The 23,198-nt window shown below is 45.1% G+C and overlaps 1 pseudogene; it reads right to left on the minus strand.

Moving 5' to 3' along the window:
- Positions 1-5,867: 5,867 nt before the first annotated feature.
- The window catches only part of LOC135192937 (leukemia inhibitory factor receptor-like), a 50,958-nt pseudogene continuing 33,627 nt past the window's right edge, over positions 5,868-23,198 (minus strand).

Raw genomic sequence — 23,198 nt, forward strand, 5'->3', positions numbered from 1 at the left:
CACTAGTGACAGCTGCCAGCTGGATGTGGCATCATTCACTTCCACTGCCTGGGCCCGGCCCTCCAGCCAGTTCTTTACCCAGCACAGAGTGCCCCTGTCCAAGCGATGGGTTGCCACTGTTCCACTCTTAACAGCTATTGAAGCTAAGAACACTGAAGCTAGGAACACTTCTGAAACCACTTGAACAGTACACAGCATATGAAATTTAACACCTTGCACAGCACTGGTAGAGGTCTGCTTCTGCAGTCACTGTACATCTATATAAGCATAACAAAATGATTTGCTTCTAATGGGAGTGCCTGAGTACTCTGTGACTCCTAGTCCTGTGTCCCTGAGTGGGTACATTATTTCAGTGAAGTCTTCTTTTTGGCTGGATCAAACTGTTTAGCAAGTGTACTCTTATGTTCTTTCCCCATAAAAGGTTCTCATTTTTCTTTCACAGGACACATTATGATGAGTTCTGCTTTTACATCAATGCCTGGTGCTACTAGCAGGACGTTGGGCAAGGCCACACCTTGACTACTGTGTTCAGTGTCTGGGTCCTCACTGCAAAAAGGACATTGCTGTCCTGGAATGGATCCAGCAAAAAAAGCTGATAGAATCATAGAATTAACCAGGTTGGAAGAGACCTCCAAGTTCACCCAGTCCAACCTATCACCCAGCCGTGTCCAATCCACTGGACCTTGGCACTAAGTGCCTCATCCAGGCTTTTCTTGAACCTAAAGGTGGAGGCATTTAAAACATGCATAGGATGTGGTCTTTAGAGATACTTTTTAGCACCAGATTTGGTAGAGCCAGCTAATGGTTGAAACTGGTGATCTTATAGATTTTTCCCAACTGAGAGGCTGAGAAACTAGAGGCTCTTTAGCCTAAGAAAGTGAACTCTGAGAGGGAAATGTACTGATGCTTATAAACACCTAAATGGTGGGTCACTAGTGGATGGGATCAGATTATTTTCAGTGGTGGCCAGTGACAGGATGAGGGGCAATGGGTACAAACAAGAACACAGGAGGTTTCACTTGAACTTAAGGAGAAACACCTTTACTGTGAACAGACTGCTCAGAGAGGTTGTGGAGTCTCCTTCTCTTGCCACTATCAAAACCTGCAAGGACAAATCCTGCGCAACCTGAGTTAGCAAGATCTGTTTTAGCAGGGGGGTTGGTCTAGGCAATGTCCTTCCAACCCCTACCATTCTGTGATTTTGTGATTCTGTAAGACAGTTCTATGATCTATTCTCCATGCCAGGATTTTTTTATGTAGCTCTCAATCTCCAAAATACACAATTTACAGTTGTTACACAGATACTGAGTGTGGTATTGCTCTAATGTGAGCAGTTAAGAATTACATATGCTGTGAGCTTGATAACTGAAAGAGGAATATCTCTGTCCCTTCTATTTGAGGAAAACAGGTCCATGTGTACTTTTAGGAAAATTCTCTTGGCCTGACAAATGGATTTTCTTCATCAAGAAGAAGCTCTGCTTGACCTGCTGCTCACAAATAGAGAGGGGCTGGTGGGGGATGTGGTGGTTGGAGGCTGCCTGGGGTCCAGTGAACATGAAATTATAGAGTTTTCAATACATGGAGAAACCAGGAGGGGCATCAACAGAACCTCCACACTGGACTTCTGAAGGACAGACTTCAGCCTATTTAAGGAACTAACTCAGAAAGTTCCTTGGGAAAGAGCCCTTAAAAACAAAGGGGTCCAGGAAGTTTGGACCCAATTCAAGACAGAACTCCTGCAGGCACAGGAGCAGGCAGTGCCACTGAGCCGGAAGATGAGCCGACGAGGGAGGCAGCCAGGCTGGATGGGCAGGGAGCTGCTGAAGGAATTAAAGACAAAAAAGAGAGTGTATCACCTTTGGAAAAGAGGGGAGGTGTCCCAGGAAAAGTTCAAGGAAGTTGTTAGGTCTTGTAGAAAAAAAATTAGGCAGAAGCCCACTTGGAGCTCAGGCTGGCCACGGCTGTCAAGGAGAATAAAAAATGTTTCTATAAATATATGAAGGGCAAGAGAAGAGCCAAGGACAACCTCCAGTCCTTACTAGATAGAGAGGGGAACATAGTGACAAAGGATGAGGAAAAGGCAGAGGTGCTTAACACCTTCTTTGCCTCAATCTTCACTAGTGGGACAGGTTGTCTCCAGGACAGCTGGACTCCTGAAGTGGTGGATGGAGTCAGGGACCAGCATAGTCCCTCTGTAATCCATGAGGAAGCAGTAAGGGACCTGCTGCGTCATTTGGATCCTCACAAGTCCATGGGACTGAATGGGATCTATCCTAGGGTGCTGAGAGAGCTGGCAGCTGAGCTGGCCAAGCCACTCTCCATCATTTATCATCAGTCCTGGCTCACTGGAGAGGTCCCTGAAGACTGGAAGCTGCCAATGTGATACCCACCCACAAGAAGGGTCGTAAGGAGGAGCCAGAAAACTACAGACCTGTGAGCCTGACCTCAGTGCCAGGCAAGGTCAAGGAACAGGTAATCTTGGGTGTCATCACAAAGCACCTACAGGATGACCAAGGGATCAGGCCCAGCCAGCATGGGTTTAGGAAGGGCAGGTCCTGCCTCACCAACCTCATATCCTTTTATGATCAGGTTACCTGCCTGGTGAATGTGGAGCAGGCTGTGGATGTAGTCTACCTTTGACAGTGCCTTTGACACTGTCTGCCACAAGAAGCTCCTAGCCAAGCTGGCAGCTCATGGTTTGGACAGATTCACTCTGTGCTGGGTCAAGAACTGGCTGGATGGCAGAGCCCAGGGAGTGGTGGTGAATGGTGCCACATCCAGTTGGCAGCTGTCACTAGTGGTGTTCCCCAAGGATCAGTGCTGGGCCCAGTCCTGTTCAACATCTTTATTGATGACCTGGATGAGGGGATTGAGTCCAGCATCAGTAAGTTTGCAGATGACACCAAGCTAGGAGCAGGAGTTGATCTGTTGGAAGGTAGGAGAGCCCTGCAGAGGGACCTGGACAGGCTGGATGGGTGGGCAGAGGCCAATGGGATGAGAATTAACAAGGCCAAATGCAGGGTTCTGCACTTTGGCCACAACAACCCCAAGCAGCACTACAGGCTGGGGACTGAGTGGCTGGAGAGCAGCCAGGAGGAAAGGGACCTGGGGGTACTGGTAGATAGTAGCTGAAGATGAGCCAGCAGTGTGCCCAGGTGGCCAAGAGAGCCAATGGCATCCTGGCCTGCATCAGGAACAATGTGGCCAGTAAGATGGGGGAGGTTATTCTTCCCCTGTACTCAGCACTGGTCAGGCCACACCTTGAGTCTTGTGTCCAGTTCTGGGCTCCTCAATTCAAGAGAGATGTTGAGGTGCTGGAGCGTGTCCAGAGAAGGGCAACAAAGCTGGTGAGGGGCCTGGAACACAAACCCTATGAGGAGAGGCTGAGGGAGCTGGGGTTGTTTAGCCTGGACCTCATTGCTGCCTACAGCTACCTGAAGGGAGGTTGTAGCCAGGTGGGGGTTGGTCTCTTCTTCCAGGCAACCAGCAATAGAACAAGGGGACACAGTCTCAAGTTGTGCCAGGAGGTATAGGCTGGATGTCAGGAGGAAGTTCTTCCCAGAGAGAGTGATTTCCCATTGGAATGGGCTGCCCAGGGAGGTGGTGGAGTCACTGTCCCTGGGGGTGTTGAAGAAAAGCCTGGATGAGGCACTTAGTGCCACGGTCTAGTTGACTGGATAGGGCTGGGTGCTAGGTTGGACTGGATGATCTTGGCGGTCTCTTCCAGCCAGGTTGATTCTATGATTCTGAGATGTCAGACAATGGCTAAGATCAAAGAAGCAATACTCACTGGATCAAAACCCCAAACTGTGTTTTGAGTGTCATGTATGAAAGCTGCTTCATATACTGAAACTGCTCACAAGCCACTTGATTCTACTTCTTTATATTCAACAATACATGTTGACATGGTATGCAGTATGCACAGAGTAGAGTATGTTTTCAAAGGTACCAACTACACCAGGAAAATAAGATGCTCTGACTGCAAATGAAAGAAGCATTACAGATAAGGAGAGGCATAGTTCTTATGCTTGGGAAATGGACAAGCTAAGCTGTGTTCACATGACTAGCTGATAATGGTTGCATGTAATTTGAGGAGTTGTTGTCCGTAACAGCTATTTATTTCTTCCCCTTTAATAGATATTGCAAATAGTAACAGCTTTTTTAACATCAAAATCATCTGTGTTCTCTTAAATTTGAATCAGGGAAAGTTAACTAATTAAAGTTAAAAAATGTAGAAGATGCTCAAACCTCTGAAGTAGTCTGGGGAGTGCTCATCTTACCCCTTTTTTCAGTGAGCAGATAATTACAGAATCATAGAATCAACCTGGCTGGAAGAGACCTCCAAGGTCATTCACTCCAACCTAGCACCCAGCCCTAGCCAGTCAACTAGACCATGGCACTAAGTGCCTCATCCAGGCTTTGCTTGAACCAGGGATGGTGACTCCACCACCTCCCTGGGCAGCCCATTCCAATGGCAAATCACTCTCTCTGGGAAGAACTTCCTCCTGTGAGGAATTAGAGTAAGTGGTAATGGTACATTGCTTTGCAACAAGGAAATGAATTTAAAGTGCTAAGAGACTTAAAACGATGCAAAACCCAAAGTGAAATATAGGATGGTTCTTGCCAATCCTAACAGACAGAGAGACATAAAGAGAGAGAGAATGTAAATAAGAAAAGTGACTTATACAGGGTTTGTTATGGGGCCTCACCAAGTCAGTCAACTGGGCACATGCAATTTCTTTGAGCTGTTCTGTATCATATCCTGCCTAACATGGATGTAGACATTGGTGTGAATGTGAGTCATGCTCCTTTTTAATGAGAGAATCCTAAAAGCGATCCCTCTAAGGAACCTCTAGGGCTTAAGGTACAGTGGATCAATTTCTTCTTCCACAAAATAATTTTAATAAAATGCTCTGTAACCCAGAGACTACCATAAACCAGGTCTTCACAAAACCCAACAAATCATTAATGCCTACAGACTTCACGGATGAGAAGTAGCTGTAAGCTGGAAAACCAGTTAAGACTCTGCTCCATGGTGATACATGATGAAGCCACGGAGAGAGTATATTAAGACAGACCTTTTTTATCCCTTGTATTCCCACAGTAAGTCCTCTTTGCAAGCTTTAGAGAGGTGACTAACTGAACTATCTCTTCAGCTCCTTGAAGTCCATTCAAAAAACACCATAATTGTATGCAGTCTGAAGTCTGCAGCTAAATCTCATGACAGATCATGGAAGGATTTCCAGTCTGTGCAGATAAATGCAGGAAGAAGTAGCCTTGATCTAATGCAAGTAAAACCTCCAGTACTAATAATGGTACTTATTATGACCTTTGTTTACACAGTACTATTCATCTATGGTGAATAAAGGTACAAATATAGATTGATGATTACCATTTTCTATTCCTAAATTCTAGGCTTTTGACTCTCTTTTTTTGGCCAGCTTTGACCAACTGGAGAGCTTCTCTGGAGTGGTAGATGCTTTTTCTGGAGAAACTTAATAGGTTTGAAATCAGCTTTTATATTGCTCATGGTCGTTAGAGAAGTCTCTAGAATTCTAAACTAGAACAACAGAGCAGAAGTCTTAAAATGGCTTCCTGGGTGCCCTGGTCTAAGCAATTAGCAGAGATAACTTACTGGGAGGATTTTCATACAGTTCCTTGAAAAGTCTGCCTTTGTGGAGACAGCAGGAATTTCCACAGAACAACTGTGCTGAATTAATTAGGTAATCAGTTGGTTTCAGCCAAGAGGCTTATTGAAGTAGAGGATAACTGTTGCCACAAGTTCACTGTACTTTATGGCCCTAACAGATCCAGTCAAGAATCAGAGGGTTTTAGAACTTTATGGTATGGGAAGTTTTGGAGATGCTTCAATTCAAACTGACTTGTCCAATCAAAGCTGGTGCAGATGGCAAAAATACTACTTGGCCTTATTTGAGGTAATCTTGGGCTGCACACAAAACCTGATGTTCGGTTTGTGCTGCCTTATGGCTTAGTTCCATTTCTAGATGAGGACAAGCAGCTTTTGCAGGCAGTTTCACTGTGAGGCTCATCAGGGCTTTCTGGCTGAGCTCTATACTGGTGTAGTCACTCAAGAATGGTACCGTAATGGAAATTAACTCTTCGTTTGTAACTGCTTCCTCAGGAAGTTCTTCATGCCTTAGTCTCACATCTATGTCATTGCTAGGCTTTTCTGACTTGCAAGCATCACAATTTCTGTCCTCTTCGCCATCTGTATGGAGGTCTATCTTCAAAGGAGCTTTTGGCTTGTGCTCTATGACATAAAGGTTGGTGGTATCATTCTCTGTCACGGCCTGAAGCAGTGACCTGGAAGCAGATTTCCAGTTAGTCTGCAAGACAAAACAAGGAGAAAGAATAATTTTAGTATTACACTTTGGCAAAGCACAATTGGTTATCTACTGAAATAGATAACAAATGGATAAAGCTAGGAGATGGGGTCTTGGTCCTGCCTGTGCAATATGCACAGTTAATTTTATCTCCTCTTCATTACTTTTAGACTCAGGAAGGAAAACATTTCTTTCCCTAACTCAGAGTGCCATCTTCTCCTCTCCCACTGTATTTAACCAAAGTTATTCTTGCTTTTATACATGCTTTGAACAAAAAATAGTAGGCTTCACAATGTGCTGTTCTGAGACCCACAGCTTTCAAAATGTTTAACAAATGTGTTACTACCAAAAGGCGGCAGCTTGAACTGAAAGAGTGGCCAAACAAGCTCTAGCTGTCAGCTGCTGCAAGCAGTTTGATATGCAACTTAAGGTTATTTTGTGATCCAAGTATACCTTGGGTTACCAGTTTTCACAAATTCTGAATGATAAAGTGGAGAATAGTTTGCAACACCAAACATCTTTTTTTTCCACTTAGATTGTCCTGCAGGTTTTGGCCACTTTTGCCACTAACTTTTCAACATCGGTCCAGGCTGCTGGCTGGAATGTTCATTAATATATTAGGGTTTTTTGGTTGTTGCTTTTTTAACTCAGTTGCTCTGAGTTAGTTTAAACTCATGGTTATCTTGCAGTAAACAAATAAGTGTGAGGGGTTTGGTTTGTTTTGTTTTATTTTCTTTCTTCTTACAATTTGTGTTCTGATCTGGAGATGAGTATGCTCCTTGCAATCTTAGCAATCCCACATAAAATGTATCTATATTTCTTTTGCAATGGAATGAGTAGACACCTCTGCATGGTCAGCTTTTACCTTGTCCCAAAGAAAGACCTGTGTGATACCTACCTATGTTATAATATTTACTATAAACAGCAGCCTAAACTCTGCACCTACAAAATGTGTGAACTGTCTGAAAGAAGCACTCATAGGTAAAGAAGCATCAGCATCTTCAAAGTATCTTGTCTAAACGTGAAGAACAGCACACTGACAGAGTGGCTGCCTCATGTGTTAATCTCCACAGTTCATTTTCCTGGCCTCTGTGTGCTGATTGAATTGAGCACCTCCAGTTCCTCCTGCTGCTTTGTACCATGAGATGTGTCATTGCTTTAGATTGCAAAATAGAATGCTCTATGTGGATTTAGAGTACAAATTCTCTGGACTGTATTTTTGTTTCTATCTAGAGCTGCTGGCTTACTGAAGTAACCTGATGGGGTTCAGTCTTGAAACAGCTTACAAATAGAACAAATACATGGAGTATAGTAGGATTTACTGCCATGTCACGGTGTTCATGTGGAGAATAACCTTTCTCCACATTTCAGGAACTGTTTTTAAGACCAGTTTACTTCTAGGCAATGCATTTGGTAGCTGCTTTATTGTATTGTCTACTCACATAGAATTTTTTCTGCTTTACCCCAAAATCCTATCTGACAACTGAGTAAGGAGTGAGGAGCAGTAGTGGTGTCTCTCCAGATGTGAAAGCAATAGAGTTTAGAGTCATATTATCATAGAATTGTTTTGGTTGGAACAGACCTTTAAGACTATCTAGTCCAACTATCAACCTAATACCACAACAGCCATTAAATCTGGTCCTGAAGTGCCACGTCCACATGTTTTTTGAACACCTCCAGAGACAGTGACTCCACCACCTCTTTTGGTAACATATTCCAATGCCTGACCACTCTTTCCTCAAAGATTTTTTCCCTAATACCCAATCTAAACTTCCACTGGATAAATTTCTGGCCACTTCTCATTCTGTTACCTGACAGTAAAGAGAAGAGACTGACACCCATATTGATACAACATGCTTTTAGATTGCTGAAGAAAGCTGTGCTGGTTTGAGGCTAATTGGAAAGTTTTACTGAGAGAAATTAAATCCTTAGCTGTGAGTAGAAAGAAAAAAAACAACCAAACAACAGTAACCTATAGCACTCATTGTTTTGCTGAGAAATGCAACTAGTCCAAATATAGATAAGACACTCACTTCTCACACGCTTCTCAGCTGAGAGTTCTGTTTCGTTTCTCTCTGGCATTCTGTGTGGTTGCCTCTACCTTAACTCTACTCTGACCTAACACTTTATTTCTCCTAACCTTCTTTTCTTTCTGACATCTCACCTTGGATCTCTCCAGATTTATCACATGAGATATACAGGGATTCGTCTGGTTATTTCTGAAGGTTGGGAAAGTGGGGGGAGGATGTTTGGGTCAGGAGCCTCCTGGCAGTCTGACTTCTGGAAGGGGTACTGTGTTTCTGTATTACTTTTAACTTGTATATAACTGTAGATATTTGTGTATATATCCACGCTTATAAACTGTGCTAAGCTGTAAATATAACACACTCAGCTGGCTGAGTCTAGTCTGGGTATTTTAATTGTGTGTGTGTGGGGTGGGTAACTCCCAAACCAGCACAAAAGTAGCGAGGCCTCCCTTCATCCTCTTCCAGGTTGAACAACCACAGTTCTTTCGGATACTCTTCATAAGACTTGTCCTCTAGACCAGACTGCAGCTTTGTTGCCCTTCTCTGGATGTGCTCCAACAACTCAATGTCCTTGTGTAGTGAGGGGCCAGAACACAGTATTCAAGGTGCAGCCTCACCAGTTCTGACTATAGGGGCACGATGACTTCCCGATTCATGCTGGCAGCATTATTTATGACATAGGCCAGGATGGTGTTGGTTTCCTTGGCCATGTGGGCACAATGCTGGCTCATGTTCAGATGGCTGTTAGTCAAAAAATCCAGGTCCTTTTCCACCAGACAACTTTCCAGTCACTCTGCCCTGAGCCTGTAGTGTTGCAGGGGGTTGTTGTGAGCCAAGTGCAAGAACTGGTGCTTGCCCTTAGAATCATAGAATCAACCAGGTTGGAAGAGACCCCCAAGGTCATCCAGTCCAGCCTATGACCCAGCCCTAACCAATCAACTAGACCATGGCACTAAGTGCCTCATCCAGGCCTTTCTTGAACACCTCCAGGGATGGCAACTCCACCACCTCCCTGGGCAGCCCATTCCAATGCCAATCACTCTCTCTGTGAAGAACTTCCTCCTAACATCCAGCCTATACTTCCCCTGGCACAACTTGAGACTGTGTCCCCTTGTTCTGTTGCTGGTTGCCTGGGAGAAGAGACTGTGCTAGTTTGAAGCAAGCTAGAATGTTTTGGTAACAGAACTAGATAACGGGCAGTGAAATGAAAAACAATTGATGTCAACTTCTCTCACAGTCACGCTGAGAACTCTGGGAAGAAGAAAGACTTTTTCTCCATTTTGTTTCTCACTCTTGCTTTTGCCTTAGACCTGGTCACATCTCATTAACCCTGCTCCTACTAACCCTGCTCCTTAACCTCTTGGCTGCACCTCTATTCCTACCTGAGAACTGGGGTAAGGTTGAGAGGGGCCGGGGGAGGTGTTGGGGTGGTTTGAGAGGCCCCTCCTGGGGACTCAGGTTTCTGGGAGGGGAGTTGTGCTATTGTATTGTTTATCCTTTGTATATTTTCTGTATATAATTGTATATAACTGTATATATTGTAAATAGCTGCTTGTAAATTCTGCTAGCTGTAAATAAATTGCTTCATCTATATTCCCAGGGTCCGTCTGGAGTCAGCTGGGGCAAATACAAAAGTGTGGGGGGGAGGGGTAACCCCCAAACCCATCACATTTTTTAATTGGCTTTCCCAACGTGGGGCTAGATATTTCAGTGAGTGGAAATAGCTCTGGGAAATAAGATGAAAGCTAATCAAGCAGCTATTGTACTTGGTGGGGATGCTGTGTGGCCTGTTTTCTGGTTTTTTGTGTACAATTGGATCAAAGATCAAATTGGTTATTTCTTGCTTCATGTAGTTTTTAAGAAGGCTAAAGTTAAGCTTTCAAACATGTTCTGGAGCTGGGGTGATTTTATTCTTGGTTATGCTGGTTTTAGTGTCACTGAGAATATTACTAGTGATATTACAAGAGTTTTTGTCAATAATGTTACAATCAATCGAGAGTCTGCTTTATCTACTGCTCTCATGAGGGTCATCCAGCCCCAAACTGAAATGCCAAATCCCTGCAAGGATTTCTACTCGAAACAGAGCATGGCAGGGATGCTGGGCATTATACTGGCTCTTGTAGTTTTAAATTTCATATTAATTTTGGCATTATTGGTGAAAAATTCAAAACCAGCTTCTGTAAGGACTAGGAAAAATTCTGTGTCTCAGAAGCAGTCTCTTTCACAGCAAAACAAGGGAACACAGTTCTCGGCTTCCCCCTTGCCAGCCTCTGCCCCTCCTTCTCCAAGTGCTGGGAACACAGCCAGTGTTCCTGCCACTAACGTAAACAATGATAAGGATAACAAAAACAAGCCACAGAGTTTAGCAGGAGCCTCAGGAGGACAGGCAGGTACCCAAAATCAGAATGTTCCTAGCAAAAATGAAAACACCTCAGGGTTGGCAGGCATCCCAGGAGGACAGGCAAATAATCCCACTAATGTTAATAATACTACTAGTGCTGGTAACGCTAGCCCAGTCAGTCCAAATCCTAATGACACCAGCTCAGCCAATTCGAACCCCCAGCCAGCAGACCAGAACAAAATCCTCCTGTTAAAAGTAAGGCAGATTTGAACTCACAAGCTCCAGGTCAGACTCCTAAAGATTCAAACCCTCCAGCAGACACATCCAAGTCTGTTGCTGCTCCGGCCCTTCTGGCACCTGCTAAGGCAAAAGCTAAGACAAAGAGTGGTTCGCAGGAGGATGTAAGAGATGGGACCTCTAGTGATCAGCAAGGAGAAGAGGAGGAGGCAGTTAGTCTGCGAGACCTTGTAGATGTGCTGAGACAACAATACTCAAGTGAGAGGAGTGCTGTGAGGTTAGCTGCCAGGAGAGAGGATGGTTCCCATGAGTTTAGGAGTGCTATGAGGAAGATTGTGTTAGGCCAGGTACCACTAGATCAACAACAGGAGGAAGAGGAGGAAGATGACATCCAAGGCTCAAAGGATCCACTCAGAGAGGTCAGGGAAGTTAGGAAGGAATACACAAGGGAATCAGGTGAGCCAATCTTAAGCTGGCTAGTGAGATGCCGTGGCATTGGTGCTAATGCCCTGCAGGTAGGAGACAAGTCTGCCAAGCAGCTGGGACCACTCACTAAGGAGAGTGGAGTGGACAAACACCTAGCAAGTCCTCTTGGTAGGGTTAGCTTGGGGACACGCCCTTCTGTTGGCTGTGGCTATGAGATATCCTTCCCGAGATGATTTGCCATGGGCTGCCCAAGAAGTGGAACACCGTTGAGCAGGGAATTAAGCTTCTGAAGGAGTTTGCTGTGAAGGAAGTGCTTTATGGAGATCATGGTACTCATGAGCCTGACGATATTCCTTTGGGAACAGGTCTCATGAAGAAGCTGATTAAGCTTGCTCCTTCATCCTATGCTAACATCTTGGCCAGCACATTTCTATCACGGAGTGATAATGGAAGATCTTTCACTGTTGGGTGAATTCACTGACCAGCTCAGGCAGATAGAGGATAGCTTGTCACATTCTGGTATAATCTGTGCCATAAAGACTATGACTACAGAGATGAAAGATAGTATTGAGAATGGCATTAGAAATGGCATGAAAGAACTGAAGGAGGATCTCAAAAATCTGGTAAAAGATACCATTCCTGCCATCATCTGAATGGGTGCATGTTTCTGCAGTCAGGAACAGACGCCCACCTCCTGCAAGGCAATTCCAGCCAGGAGGAGACAAATTCCACCCAGACAGCAGCAATCACGTGCGTCACTGTGGATACTTCTGCGTGACACATACGGGAGAACATGAACAAATGGGATGGTAAACCTACTTCAGCTCTTTCAAGAGGGTCAGGGATCTGCAGAGTGGCAGAAAACAGAGGCAATAATGCCAGGAAAAGTAGCTGTCACTTCTTCAACTCCTGAGAGCAACTGCAATTGTTCCAACAGTTGCAATTCCCTCTCACAACAACACCAATCACTGTGTACACCCTACATGCCATGTTCAGCATTAGGGGTGCCCTGCCTCCAGCCAGGAGGAGGAAAGGGATAGTGGAAGAAAACCGAATCTATTGGAATGTATTCATTAGGTGGCCTGGCAGTTCAAGAGTTCGGAAAATACAGGGCTTTAGTTGACACAGGTGCTCAGTGTACTTTATTGCCATCTAATTGCAAAGGGACAGAGTCCATTTCTATCTTTGGAATCACTGGTGGATCTCAAGAGTTAACTAAGGTACAGGGCTGAGATCAGTTTAACTGGTAAAGAGTGGAAGACACATACTATTGTAACTGGTCCTGATGCGCCTTGCATTTTGGGAATTGACTTTTTGAGACAAGGTTGTTTCAAAGATCCTAAGGGTCATAAATGGGCTTTTGGAATAGCATCTGTAGAGATTGAGGATGATAAATTGAAATTGTCTGTTAGACCTGAACTTTCTGGATGAATCTGCAGTTGTGGGACATCATGACATAGAGGACCTGGAAGTGCCAATTGCAACTCAAACTGTTCATCATAGGCAGTACAGAACTAACCGTGGACTCTTTGTTGCCCATACATCAGCTGATTCGTCAATTGGAGAGTCAGGCTGTCATCGAGAAAGCTCATTCACCTTTCAACAGTCCCAATCTGGCCTGTGCGTAAACCTACTGGCGACTGGAGACTGACAGTTGAACTTTCGTGCCCTCAATGAGGTGACCGCCACCATGAGTGCAGCTGTGCCAGACATGCTGGAACTCCAGTACGAGCTGGAATCGAAGGAGGCTAAATGGTATGCAACCATAGACATTGCTAATGCTTTCTTCTCTATTCCCATAGCAAGGAGTGCAGGCCCTCAGTTTGCTTTCACCTGGAGAGGAATCCAGTACCAGTTCAATCGTTTGGCCTCAGGGGTGGAAACACAGCTCAAGCATCTGTCCCTCAGTCATCCACAATGCACTGGAGAAAGGTAAGCTCCAGAGCACATCCAGTACATCGACGACATCATTGTGTGGGGCACCAAACTGCTGAGGAAGTCTTCGAGAAAGGTAACAAAATCATTGACATTCTGCTGCAAGCAGGTTTTGCCATTAAGAGAGACAAGGTCAAAGGACCTGCCAGAGAAATTCAGTTTCTGGGAGTGCGGTGGCAGGATGGTCGCCGTTACATTCCTCAGGATGTGATCAACAACAGTCTCTACCATGGCTGTTCCACCAGTAAGAAGGACACACTTTCTTTTCTTGGTGTGGTGGGATTTTGGAGACTACACATTCCTGGTTTCAGTCAGATTGTCAAACCTCTGCATGATGTGACTCGTAAGAGAAACAATTTCGAGTGGGGACCTGAACAACAAGCAGCCTTTGATCAAATCAAACGAGAAGTAGTCCATGCAGTGGGCTTAGGACCTGTGAGATCTGGTCCGGACATTAAAAACATTCTGTACACAGCTGCCAGTGACAATGGTCCAACTTGGAGGTCTTTGGCAGAGAGCTCCAAATGAGACACGTGGTCGTCACTTGGTTTCTGGGGACGTTGTTACAGAGGTTCAGAGACAAATTACACTGCAACTGAGAAAGAGATTCTAGCAGCCTATGAGGGAGTGAAAGCAGCTTCTGAAGTGATTTGGAACTGAGTCACAATTGCTTTTAGCTCCTAGACTGCCAGTTCTGAACTGGATGTTCAAAGGCAAAGGTTCATCACCACATCATGCCACAGATGCAACCTGGTCTAAATGGATGGCTTGATAACCCAACGAGCACGAATGGGTAATCTTGACCGACCTGGTCTGGTGGAGGTGATCACCAACTGGCCGGAAGGCACAGACTGTTCCAACCTCCAGAGGAGAAAATAACTCGTGCTGAGGAAGCTCCTCCCTATGGTGATCTCTCTGATCAGGAAAAGAACTATGCTTTGTTCACAGATGGTTCCTGTCGTCTTGTTGGGAACAAGCGAATATGGAAGTCAGCGGTTTGGAGTCCAACCAGGAGAGTTACCGAAACGAAAGATGGAGAAGGAGATCCAGTCAGTTCGCTGAGGTAAAAGCTGTTCAACTTGCTCTTGATGTGGCTGAACGTGAGAATTGGCCTATCCTTTACCTCTACACCGACTCGTGGATGGTAGCCAATGCTCTATGGGGTTGGCTGAAGGACTGGAAGAAGAATGGTTGGCAGAGGAAAGGAAAGCCTATTTGGTGTGCTGATCTATGGCAGGACATTGATGCACGGCTGGAGAAAATTCCAGTGAAGGTGCGGCACGTAGATGCACACATGCCTAAGAGCAGAGCCACTGAGGAACATCACACAACCAGAAGGCAGATCAAGCTGCTAAGATTGCTCAAGCTGATACCAACTCTGAACTTGACATTGACCTTGATTGGAAACACCGAGGTGAACTGTTCTTAGCTCGGTGGGCCCATGACTCATCTGGACATCAAGGCAGAGATGGAACGTTACCGATGGGCTCGTGATAGGTCAATTGACTTGTCCATGGATGCTATCACCCAAGTCATCTATGACTGTGACATTTGTGCTGCTATTAAGCAGGCTAAGCCGAATCAAGCCCTTATGGTATGGTGAGAGATGGTCAAAGTACAAGTATGGTGAAGCCTGGCAGGTTGACTACATCATTTTACCTCGATCTCGTTCTGGCAAGCAGTATGTGCTGACGATGGTAGAAGCCAGCACCGGATGGTTGGAAACCTATCCAGTTCCACATGCTACTGCACGTAACACCATTGTTGGTTTGGAGAGACAGATCTTATGGAGACATGGAACTCCAGAGAGAATCGAGTCAGACAATGGTACTCATTTCAAGAATAATCTTGTGAAAAAATGGGCCAAAGAGCATGGTATTGAATGGATCTATCACATACCCTACTATGCACCAGCTTCAGGGAAGATTGAACGCTACAATCGGTTTGCTGAAAACCACCCTAAAAAGCCATGGGGGGGGTGGAACTCTGAAAAACTGGGACAAACATTTAGCAGAAGCTACCTGGTTGGGTAAATAGTAGAGGTTCAGCAAATAGAGCAGGACCTGCACAATCAGATTTAGTCAAACAGTAGACCGGTGATAAAGTTCCTGTTGTACATGAAAAGAATCTGTTAGGGAAAACTGTTTGGGTATTTTCTCCTTCGGGTGAAGGGAAACCTGTCCGAGGGGTGGTTTCTGCTGAAGGTCCTGGTCATACATACTGGGTAATGCAGGAGAATGGTGAAATCCAGTGTATTCACAGAGAAATCTAACCTTAGCTGAGAGAGTTTAAATTCAAGTTGTTAGGAGTTTTCTATTCTAGGTAACATCGGCGCCCAACACTGAAAGAATCTACAGTACGTGAGCACGAACCCAACATCACCTGGGAGTCCCTGTTCTGAGCTTTTGAATCACCTACATCTGATTGAAGTGTGAACTGGACTTGTATATATTGTTTTAGTGTAAATATTGGTTTGAATTAGATTGGATAATTCTCAGCGATACTCTGAGCGAAGTAGACAGGGGTGGATTGTGCTAGTTTGAAGCAAGCTAGAATGTTTTGGTAACACGAACTAGATAACGGGCAGTGAAATGAAAAAACAATTGATGTCAACTTCTCTCACAGTCACGCTGAGAACTCTGGGAAGAAGAAAGACTTTTCCTCCATTTTGTTTCTCACTCTTGCTTTTTGCCTTAGACCTGGTCACATCTCATTAACCCTGCTCCTACTAACCCTGCTCCTTAACCTCTTGGCCTGCACCTCTATTCTTCCTGAGAACTGGGGTAAGGTTGAGAGGGGCCGGGGGAGGTGTTGGGGTGGTTTGAGAGCCCCTCCTGGGGACTCAGGTTTCTGGGAGGGGAGTGTGCTTTTGTATTGTTTATCCTTTGTATATTTCTGTATATAATTGTATATAACTGTATATATTGTAAATAGCTGCTTGTAAATTCTGCTAGCTGTAAATAAATTGCTTCATCTATATTCCCAGGGTCCGTCTGAGTCAGCTGGGGCAAATACAAAAGTGTGGGGGGGCGGGGTAACCCCCAAACCATCACAGAGACCAACCCCACCTGGCTATAACCTCCTTCAGGTAGTGTAGACTGCAATGAGATCACTCCTGAGCCTCCTCTTCTCTAGGCTAAACAATCCCAGCTCCCTCAGCCTCTCCTCATAGGACTTGTGTTCCAGGCCCCTCACCAGCTTCATCGCCCTTCTGTGGACATGTTCCAGCACCTCAACATCTCTATTGAATTGAGGGGCCCAGAACTGGACACAGTGTAGTCTGGATAAAAGGAAGCTGAAGGGAAACCTTCCCACTCTCTAAAGGTACCTGAAAGGAGTCTGTATTGAGTTGGGTGTTGGTCTATTCTCACTAGTAACAAGTAACAGGATGAATTTGTCTCAGGTTGCACTGGGGAGGTTCAGATTGGATATTAGAAGGAGATTCTTCAGTAAAAGCATTATCAGATAGTGACACAGACTCCCTAGGGTGGTGACTGAATCCTCATCCCTGGAGGTGTTTAAAAGATGTAAATATGGTACAAAGGAACATAATTTAGCACTAGGCTTGTACTCAATGATCTGAAAGGTCTTTTCCAACTGAACAATTCTATGATTCTGTTACATGTGCTATTTCTTGATCCTGTCCATTATCAACATTACAGTATTTCTCTACCACTCTTGGCTAATAGAGGCTTAATTTCCTTTGTCTTTGCAGGAACAGATACATGTATTTTAAATAGGTGTATTTTGTAGTCAACATATTTATGTCAAAGTGGCACTCTGGTTCATGAAAGTATTTATCCTTTCTTTAACATGCAGGCCTTAATGTATTTCACCTCAACTTCTTCCACAATGACAAACTGTTCTTTGAACCTACTATATAATTTTTGTTGGAAATTCTTACTCCTTTCTTGCTGAACTTCTATCCTGCAGTTCAGTTCCACATGAGGTTGTTATTACACTGAAAAATCAGCAGGTCTTCTGCTTTCTTTAAGGAAACAGTTCCCCAAATGCTCAGTGTACCACATTTCTTTTTTGCCTTTCAGAATCCTCACTTCAAACAATGATCAGATATAGCACTGTCTGAATGCATGGTGGAGAAAAAGCAAGAGAATTAGGTGCAGTTACTGTTACTGAAGTGGTCAGTGGTCTGGATCCTATCCCTGAGAATAGAAAGTTGCATGGTACTTGTATGCAGATCAGTTTCTTTAACTGAACAGAACAGTGAAACTGCAATTTTCCAATGGCATTTGTGAATCTCTGACTTGGTACAACTGTACATTGGTGCATAGGATACTCCTTTGTTCAGCATCATTGGCTTTGGCAAATGGCTCTCTGATACTACCTCTTAGCTTGACACTTATTTATCTATGTTTATGTGGAAGAAAGGAAGAAATCAAGCTATGAAGGCCTATTTGGAACATCAAAGTTCACACTAGTGCTGTTGAAGAAAGCTGTGCTGATGTTCAGGAAAATATTTGATTATCATCAGCATGTCAGATTCTTATGAAATTTAATTGCTGATGATTCTTTATTCTGTGTCCCAGATCTTGGACAGTGTTTGGCTTGTAGACTCCTTCCAGCGTCTGCCTAATCTTTTTCACAACAGGCACAAGTTTGCTTTGTAAGGCTTGCAAAGCTGCCTTAAGAAACTGTCATGGAAGGCCAAAATAGGCCTCAACATGTTCTGCTTCCCTGGACATGTCTCCCTGTTCCCCCTCTCTCCTGTTGTTGAGGGAAGCAAACTGCAGCAAAGGGTACCTGCACGTGTTTATACACTTGTTTGTGTTTTGCCCAAATAATGGTAAGCAAGCCCTGGTTTCACTTGATTGATCAGTTGGGCAAAGTGCCCATTCTGATTGGCTAGTCTGTGGCCAGAAGAGACATTGATAAAAAGAGAGGAGCAGGTAGCAACAAAGTGCTCTACTTCATCGAGCTTCTGCCTCATTGCTCTCCTGCCCATTGCATCCTGCCATGCTCTGCCTGCTATGTAATAACAAGCTCTGATACTTTAGGTTAGTCTAACTAGAAACTGCCTTGCCTCAGTTTACCAGGACTAGGCATTAAGTGCCTTCATGCAATATGCTTACTTAGCCAGCATGACATTGTTCCTGTTTGCACCTCTGCAAGACTTCCTGCCCGCACCTCTGCAAAGCTCCCTGCAAGTCTGGAGTCAAAACGGAACCAGGATCAGGTCAGAGATTGTTTGCCTCTCTCCTAGCACCCTGTTAGAGCCTGAGACAATTCAGAGTCTTAATGACTATTAAGATATCAACAGAACACCCTGCAAGTGTTTGAGTACTGTCTGGAAACTGTAGCTAGCCCCAGGAGCCTGGAGATATTACAGTATCACAGTATCACCAAGGTTGGAAGAGACCTCACAGATCATCAAGTCCAACCCTTTACCACAGAGCTCAAGGCTAGACCATGGCACCAAGTGCCACATCCAATCCTGCCTTGAACAGCCCCAGGGATGGCGACTCCACCACCTCCCCGGGCAGCCCATTCCAGTGCCCAATGACTCTCTCAGTGAAGAACTTTCTCCTCACCTCCAGCCTAAATCTCCCCTGGTGCAGCCTGAGGCTGTGTCCTCTCGTTCTGTGCTGGCCACCTGAGAGAAGAGAGCAACCTCCTCCTGGCCACAACCACCCCTCAGGTAGTTGTAGACAGCAATAAGGTCACCCCTGAGCCTCCTCTTCTCCAGGCTAAACAATCCCAGCTCCCTCAGCCTCTCCTCATAGGGCTGTGCTCAAGGCCTCTCACCAGCCTCGTCGCCCTTCTCTGGACACGCTCAAGCATCTCAATGTCCCTCCTAAACTGGGGGGCCCAGAACTGAACACAGTACTCAAGGTGTGGTCTAACCAGTGCAGAGTACAGGGCAGAATGACCTCCCTGCTCCTGCTGACCACACCATTCCTGATGCAGGCCAGGATGCCACTGGCTCTCTTGGCCACCTGGGCACACTGCTGGCTCATGTTCAGGTGGGTATCAATCAGCACCCCCAGATCCCTCTCTGTCTGGCTGCTCTCCAGCCACTCCGACCCCATGTATCTCTGCATGGGGTTGTTGTGGCCAAAGTGCAGCACCCTGCACTTGGAGCTATTGAACCCCATCCCATTGGACTCTGCCCATCTGTCCAGGCAGTCAAGGTCCTGCTGCAGAGCCCTTCTGCCCTCCAACCCAGCCACATCTGCCCCAGCTTAGTGTCATCTGCAAACTGACTGACTCCATGCCCTCATCCAGATCATCTATGAAGATGTTAAAGAGTACTTGCCATATCTTGGAGAGCGCTGCTGTTTCTTGGACTTGGTACACTGGGCCAGAATGATAGTTTCAGCCTGTGAAGAAATATTCCAAATTTATTGTCAGGTAAAATAACTGACATTTCCTATGCACTTAACTACCATTTATATATAACCGTAGTTTTATGACCATCAGAACAAGATGTTCTACCATGACAGTTATGCATAATGCAAACTAAATCCTGAAGACCAAGCCTGATAGACTATGCAAAAATGCATCTGTATTTAAGGGTGAAGGAGCTGTGACAGGAGCTGGCAATGTTTATTTTTCTATATGTTCAATTATGGCATATTATAATTCACTATTATTGCCAAACTCACCATCTTCATTGAGGACTGTTGGACACATAGAAGGAAGCTTGTTTTAGTAAGTTTTTGCTCATGGTTTTCACTTTGAAGTTTATTTTACTCAAAAAAAGAAAAGAGTAGGCTATTTCTGATTTCAGCTTCTGTGCAATAACATCAATGGCCTGAATAAAAAGGTGACAACATGGCTTCTGCTCTATCATAGAATCACATAATGTCAAGGGCTGGAAGGGACCTCAAAAGATCATCTGGTCCAGTACCCCTGCCAGAGCAGGATCACCCAGAGCAGATCACACTGGAATGCATCCAGACGGTTCTTGAGTATCTCCAGAGAGGGAGACTCCACAACCTCCCTCGGCAGCCTGTTCCAGTGCTCTGTCACCCTCACAGGTTGAAAATTCCTCCTCAGGTTCACATGGAAGCTCCTACACCTCAGCTCCCACCCATTGGCCTTGTCCTGCCTCCTGGCACTCACCCCTTAGATATTTATAAACATGAATGAGATCACCTCTCAGTCTCCTCCTCTCCAAACTAAAGAGCTCCAGCTCCTTCAGTCTCTCCTCACAAGGAAGATGTTAAACTTAATCATATTTATGGCTCTGTACTGGACTCTCTCAAGCAGCAACCTGTCCTTCTTGAGCTGGGGGACCCAGAGCTAGACACAATACTCCAGAGGAGCACCATGGCAGAGTAGAAGGGAAGAAGAACCTCCCTCGACCTACTAACAGCCTACTAACAGCCCTTCTAATACACCCCAGAATGGCTTTGGCCTTCCTTGCCACAGGAGCACACTGCTGGCTCGTGGCCATCCTTCCATCCACCAGGACTTCCAAGTCTTTCTCCCCTTCACTGCTCTCCAGCAGGTCAGTCCCCAGCCTATGCTGATACATAGGGTTGTTCTTTCCCAGGTGTATGACTCTACACTTGCCCCTGTTGAACTTCATTAGTTTTCTTCCTGCTCAACTCTCTCTGAGTAGCAGCACAACTCTCTGGTGTGTCAGCCACTCCACTCAGCTCTGTGTCATCTGCAAACTTGCAAATAGTGCACTCCATGCCCTCATCGAGGTCATTAATGAATAGATTGAATGATACTGGTCCCAGCAGCAACCCCTGAGGAGCTCAGCAGTTACAGGCCTCCAGCTAGACTCTATCTCATGGATCTATCCCTATCACTTTCAGTTTGGCTCTTTCTGGGAACTGTTACATACAGTGTCTCGTTTATCCTAATATGAACCTAAAGACACCTTTACTAAAATCTTACACCAGCTGTTTCTGCTGTAGAGACTGTGGTTTGTAAGGTAGAGCTGTTTGCCACTTGAGCTGTTCAAATGGGTTTCAGAGGCTGCTTATCCTCAGACCTTTCATAAAAGTCCCATTTTTTCAAGCTCCAGCCTTGCACCAGGAGCAACAATCTGCTAATGCTCTGTAGAATTTCTGGGTTCTACCATGAGCACTATCTTGGGCGTTGTCCTCCCTGATCTTTCCTGAGAGGACAGGTAAGGTAGTAACTGTAGCCCGCCCGTCACTCCTGCCATCTTGGCATGGTGATTCCAGGCTAGAAGAGGCCAGTTGTGATTTTCCTGCAGAGAGAAGCAGAAGTTGAGTAGGATGTGATTCTGAGAGGAACATCTGCTGAGCTGACTGATCCCATTGGCATCAGTCACTGTTCACTGTTCATCACCACACCTGTGGGACTGTCCTCTGCTTTTTTTGATCTGATAACTCTCTTCTAGGATCTGCTCTTGGAGCACCTCTTGTTTTTTTTAAGCTTTAAAAAAAAAATCTTTCATAATGGGCCCAGACAGTCATAGAATCATAGAATCATAGAATCATAGAATCAACCAGGTTGGAAGAGACCTCCAACATCATTCAGCCCAACCTAGCACCCAGACGTAGGCAATCAACTGACCATGGCACTAAGTGCCTATCCAGGCTTTTCCTGAACACCCCTCTAGGGATGGTGACCTCCACCACCTCCCTGGGCAGCCCATTCCAATGGCAAATCACTCTCTCTGACTGGTCCCCCTGGTTCTGTTGCTGGTTGCTGGCAGAAGAGATCAACCCCCACCTGGTTACAGCCCTCCTTCAGGTAGTTGTAGATAGCAATGAGGTCACCCCTGAGTCTTCCTCTTCCTCCAGGCTAACAACCCCAGCTCCTTCAGCCTCTCCTCATAGGCGTGGTATTCCAGGCCTCTCACCAGCTTCATACCCTTCTCCTGGACATAATTCCACTGTCTCAACATCTCTCTTGAATTGAGGAGCCCAGAACTGGACACAGGACTCAAGGTGTGGCCTGACCAGTGCTGAGTTCAGGGCAGAATAACCTCCCTTGTCCTACTGGCACACTGCTCCTGCTAAGATCTACCAGTACCCTCCAGGTCTCCTTTCTCCCTGGCTACTGAATTATGATCTTATGTTTAATATAATAAGTTTGCTCTAGGTCAAAACTTCTGAGTAGGTCTTGGAAGTTCTCGTCAAAACAGGCTAGATGAGATATAGAGCAACTTACAGTAAAATCTAAGAAAGGGAAGCGCTCAGGAGGGTCAGTGAGGAGTGCAACAGTCAGTTTTCCCAATAGCAAGGGCAGAAGTTTAGCCTGATGCATAAGCCAAAGTGACCTACAACAAGCTTTCAAACCCCTGGTCTTTAGCAGTTTGCTTTAAGATTCAGAGACTGCTGCTTTGTCTATAAAGGAGAAAAAGGAGGGCAGTATTCCTAAACATCAAATAGCAATGTGAATGGTAGTGTCCATACAAGTGTATCAGAAAACGCAAGCCATTTGTCTTATGGTGGTAGCAGTGCCATGTGCCGCCCTAGTATGATACCTCAGATTAATTTAGGGATGGTGTACTTTATTAATGCAGAGAACAATTTCTCCTAAAATAGAGGATCCCATCCATATCTTAAGGGATTCTTGGTATTCTCTTCTCTTTACTCATCCCTTCACTGTTTCCTCCTTGTGATGTTCTTGTGTGCATAATTTATGTAGTTAACATTCAAATATGCCTGCTGGAAACTGCTTAGCTGGCAATGTCAATTTGAGTATGCTGCTGGAATTACTTGGTTTATTTCCACAGAAGAGTCATGGCTAACAGTTGTGAATGAAAGAGTAAAATTACTTAATGCATGATTTTTTCCATAGAAGATAGATAATAGATAGGTAGTTATAGCTAGGTAACATATTTCAAGGGTGTTTGACAGTAGGAGGTAGTCAGAATCATAGAATCATAGAATCAACCAAGTTGGAAGAGAACTCCAAGATCATCCAGAACAACCTATC

The sequence above is a fragment of the Pogoniulus pusillus genome, chromosome Z (genome assembly GCF_015220805.1).
Source record: "Pogoniulus pusillus isolate bPogPus1 chromosome Z, bPogPus1.pri, whole genome shotgun sequence".
In the NCBI taxonomy this organism is placed as follows: domain Eukaryota; kingdom Metazoa; phylum Chordata; class Aves; order Piciformes; family Lybiidae; genus Pogoniulus; species Pogoniulus pusillus.